The sequence below is a fragment of the Vicia villosa genome, unplaced genomic scaffold (genome assembly GCF_029867415.1).
Source record: "Vicia villosa cultivar HV-30 ecotype Madison, WI unplaced genomic scaffold, Vvil1.0 ctg.002506F_1_1, whole genome shotgun sequence".
In the NCBI taxonomy this organism is placed as follows: domain Eukaryota; kingdom Viridiplantae; phylum Streptophyta; class Magnoliopsida; order Fabales; family Fabaceae; genus Vicia; species Vicia villosa.
Window position 1 is genome coordinate 323,288 of NW_026705951.1, and position 5,372 is coordinate 328,659.

A 5,372-nucleotide genomic window follows, 5' to 3' on the forward strand; every position below is an offset into this window, starting at 1 on the left:
AAAATTCCAAGATTTTTGTTCTAGAAGTCTTCTGAATATCACGCGATTAGCAGAGACTCAACACTGCACAAAAATCAGGTACGTTTAACTGTCTCCTACATAAACAGTCCCTAACTAGGGTTTTCTTGTTTTTACAGGAGAAACAAGTTTTTGAGACCTCAAATGGATTTAATGCACATCCATATATCTCAAAGTACCATCAAACAAATTTTCAAACTTCAATTCACTCAGACGCACCGTCAGCAGCTCAAACAGTCAACAGACGACCCGTTTGACCAAAAAAGTCAACAGACAGTCAAAAATGAAATTTTTTGTCAAAGTCCATATTTTGTCAAAGTATTCATCATTTGATCATTGGATGATCATAATTCATAAAGGAAAGATCACAAATCAACAAAACCCTAAGATTCAAAATTAGGGTTTTTACCTGAAAAGTCAACTCAACTTTGATTGGTCATAACTCTCTCATCCTTCATCCAAAAAATTCAAAACAAAGCTCATTTTGAAGGAAATTCAATTATCTTTCAAATGCAATTGATCCCATGGTCATTGCATTCACCATTTGAAAAATATGATCAAAGACATTACAGGTCATTTTCAAAGTCAACAAAAAGACACTTTTTTTAAAAGGACACACAAGGAGCATCAAAAATCATTTTGACATGAGACCAAAGGCATTGGTTAGAGGACTCTTTGACGTTTCCATAAAGTGCAAGATCTCCTTCATATGACAAAAATTGAGGGATTTACACCTTGTTGAAGTTGGCTAAATTTTGGAAAATGCATAAAACCAACATTGCTCAAAAATGCATTTTTTCCAAATGGGGCCAAGTTTTCATGGTTCAAACATGTATGCCATGTTATTATGGGCCTCTCACGACCAAGACAAGGCCCATACCATTTTTATTCATTTTTTGCTTGATTTTATCTTATTTTAAGATTAAATTAAAAGGAAAAATGAATGGATAATGGTTAGCTTACAATCTAAGCATGACTCACCCAAGGAATCTTCATTTTTCTGCAGAGAATTGAAGAGCAAGGCAAGTGCATTGAAGAGAAGAAGACTTGGTCAATAATTCAAAGCTTTTTAATATAAAAAATCAAGAATTCCACAAAGGCAACTAGATGCTTCTTAGCTTCAATTCTAAGCACTTCAATGCTTATAAATAGGCTAGCATACTTTAGTAACAGAGAGAGGACGAATTCAGTAGCATTCATAAGCACATAGCACTCTTGTAACAACTTGTAATTTTCAAAGAAACTTGAAATTCGAATTTTAAGTTTCAGTCAATTTCAATACAAAATAAACATTCAAACATCATCTCTGAGCTTCACTGAAACAATTCCAATCATTTCCAAGTCTTAAACCTCATTGAATTGAGCTATATAGGCCACGGTTTGTTCAAACTAAAACCAACTTACATCTCATAACACACGCATATTTAACAAGATGTAGATGCATAATTGTGTTTGGTTTGAAGCTCTGGTCGTTTCTGGAGCTTCAATTGGATTTTAATGGCTGTTTGTAGCATATACCATTTTAGGGTTTTCTTAGCTCAAAATTAGGGTTCTTCATTAGGGCCAAAATTAAAGCAAATAAAGGGCATGGTTACATTCAGTGGAACAAGACGAGTTGAATGGTACCATCGCGCCTAATTTCTATGCCTGTTTACCCCTATTCGTTATTTTGCAGAATTAGGGTTCATCAATTATAGCGCTTTTGCATAAAAGCGCTGTTGAAAGTGGCGTCTGGAGGTTGAAGATGATGCGTGTCCTCCTCCTATTGGCTGGCACGCGCGCGCAGTTTTTTTAAATTTCCCACTAATCAAGTGTTTTGCAGGTACACTGAGTGCCATGCGCCTCAAAATCTGAACCATCTGATCCACTATCCATCCAATCCAACGCGCCAGATCATGCAGCTGCATCATGTTCCTTCATTCAATTTCCACATCTGATCAGTATCCTTTTATTTTTTATTTCTATTTTAATTTCTTTGCAAAATTAATTAAAAATAGTTTAAAAAATCCAAAAAAATACACAAAAAATATTTTTAGACTTCTAAAATAATATATTATTTTCTGAAATAAAAATATTTTATTTTTCTTCAAAATTTCAATATTTTGCATAATTAATTAGTATATATTTATATATTTGCTTCTTAATTATTCTAACCAATCAAAAAATCATAAAAAAAATTGTTCTTAATGTTAAATATTGTTTATATATTATAAACTAATTTTGTACATATTTAGGATAATTTTCTCTTTAAGTTTTAATTATTTGTATAATTATTTGCATAATTATGTTTTAATTAGCTTAATCAATTTCAAATCAATTTCAAAAATTCCAAAAAAATTAGTTTTGCTTTAAAATTAATTAACAAATATTTTGTACATATTTTAAAATTAATTTCTAGGTTTAAATACATTTTCATCTTTTTTCTTCATTTTAATTTAATTAATCATGCATTAATTATAATTAAAATCAATCATAAAAAAAAAATCCAAAAACATGCCTTTTATTTTTTTTTGCAATTTAAATTCCTAGATAAATGTATAGGATGTCAAAATCATGTAAATAGGCTAGTTTACATTTCCTGCACAATCGATGTAATAGCGTAGATTTACTTTCCGCACTTTACATTTCCGCATTTTAATTTCCAGCAAATATAAACTGCGTGTATGTCAAAGATAAAATTGAACCGTTAGATCACTAACTTCAAAGATAAAATATCTGAATACAAACACAATCACACTTGCACCTTTTAAGGTAATCCCTTCTCATTCTTTTCAAAATCAAAGTCAAAATTCCATTGTTTTGAGTACAAAATCGAACCTTTTGTTTATATCCGGTGAAAGGATAGATTTTTAAAGGAAATAGGATAAAGACCTTACAACTCAGGGTAGACCTCCTAGTTTGCTTGCTCAAATCAAAACAAACAAAATTCTCATATACTGTTGTTTTTTCAAAACTTTCCAAAAAGACAATATTTTGTATATGTCCAAACACGGATCATTACAAAGTTAACGTTCTTTTCAAAACATCTTTCGAAAGATAAACAAACATTTTGTATACATCCGCACAAGGATCATTACAAAATTCAATTTACAAAGGTATTTGAAACCACATATGAGCATTCTAAAGCAATTGAAAAGTAATCGAAAAACAAGTGAGCTAAGCAAACTTAAGAGCCCATGGATAACCATGGATACAAAGGGTGCTAACACCTTCCCTTTGTATAACCTACCCCCTTACCCAGAATTTCTTAAAGGTCTTTTTTCTGTTTCTTTTATAAACCTTTCCTTAATTGGATAAAATAAAAGGTCGGTGGCGACTCTGTGAATTTTCAAAAATGCGAAAGCATTAAGCGATAAAAAGAGTCAGTTCACGTATCTCTCCCGAACAGAGGTATGGCCCGAATAAAAACGGAGGTCCACAGAACTGGAGACTCTGCTGGGGAGATACTTTCAAAAACAAAATGTTTTCAAAAGGGGTTACCTTAAGAGAATAGATCACTTCGATGTTTTCAATTGATTGACTTGATTGCTCTATTTTTCAAAGGTTTGTTTGGGTATTTTGCTTGTGTGAAAGATTCTAACCCGAATCTCGAGATACCTTAAGTATATGACAATAGACCAAGGAAACTGTACGGCATGTACCGATACGGTTGATCTGGTAGTCATCATTAGTGCGATACTTTGGTTTATACTGATGTCCCTTGAAAACGATCAAGGAGTATATTAGGCTTCTAAAATGTCATTAAACACTAATTTGTCTTAGAACCTTTTTAGTTGAACTTGACTTATGGCCTATTAAGTGGCTAGCTTTGAAGTTGATCGAAGTTAGTTATCCTCGAGGAATATTTTGATCGGCCGCTCGAGCGCCGTATTGAGATGTTACTTCCAAGGATCATAGAACCCGAATACTATTCTAGGACAGGTTTTAACCAACTCAACTTCAGTGGGGAGGGTATCACCTATCAGCTCCATGCAAGCCTTTAAACCTAAGGCTATTGTTTGATTTGTCTTTGTGTGCCACATGTTTGCATCATAAGCATATCATTTTCTCACTAAACACTTCAAGGATCAAAGAGTTTACCTTTGTTTTTGCAGGTAATGGCTCCCGCCACCCGAGATTACATCCGAATCAACATCTCAACGGTACCATCTGAACTAAAAGACTTAGTGTCAGAATTCCCCAGGAATGTTCAATTCACTGAAAGGCATGGTCACCTACTCCATTTGGTTACCTCTAAATTTGAAGAAGACATGATACGGGTCCTGTTCCAGTTCTTTGACCCTGAACATCATTGCTTTACCTTTCCTGATTACCAGTTGGTACCCACTTTGGAAGAATTCTCTGAACTAATGGGATTGCCTGTTCGAAATCAATTACCTTTCACTGGTTTAGAAAGGATTCCAAAACCTGAAGTCATTGCTGCTGCTTTACATCTGCGAAAATCAGAAATCGAGTCCAATTGGGAAACAAAGAGTGGAGTTAAAGGTTTGCTTGCCAAGTTCTTATTGGAAAAGGCTCGACTACTGCTAGAAAACAAAAGTTATCCAGCTTTTGAGGAGGTTATGGCCCTTTTGATCTATGGGTTGGTTTTATTCCCAAATCCCGACCAGTTCATAAGTGTACACATCATCAACCTTTTCCTAATCCGTAACCCGGTACCAACATTGCTGGGAGACATTCTACATTCTCTACACACTCGTACCATGAAGAAACGAGGAACTCTCATGTGCTGTATACCGCTACTGGCTAGGTGGTTTACATTTCATCTTCCCCGATCAGTGTTGAGAAATGAACAAAGAATGCAATGGTCTCACAGGATTATGTCTTTGTCTCATTCAGATATCCGGTGGAACAACTTCTTTCAAAGAGACATTACTATCATTGATCATTGTGGAGAGTACCCTAATGTGCCACTCCTTGGCATCAAAGGAGGCATCACTTACAATCCCTCTTTAGCTCTACGCCAATTCGGATATGCAAGGAGCAACGGTCCTCATGACATGATTATCCGTGGCATTGTGTTTGATTACGAGAATGATTCTCATAGACACCGACGAAGGTTTCATACATGCATGGGACAGTGTCTATAGAATAGAAAGCAAAACTTTGGGGCAATGGAATTCTATCCCTATGGAACCTTACCTCAGATGGGTCCGTACTCATGCTCAGAAACTCCTTATGCCATATCCCGCTGTTCTACCTGTGACTATTGAACCAGAGGTCGAAGGATACGAACCTCAAGTTATTCTACACCTGGATATGCCAACTGACCTAGAAGAGTTGCAAAAATCTTGGGTTCAACTCAAAGAGGAAAGAGACACCTTCAAAGCACACTGTCAGGACTATGAGAGAAG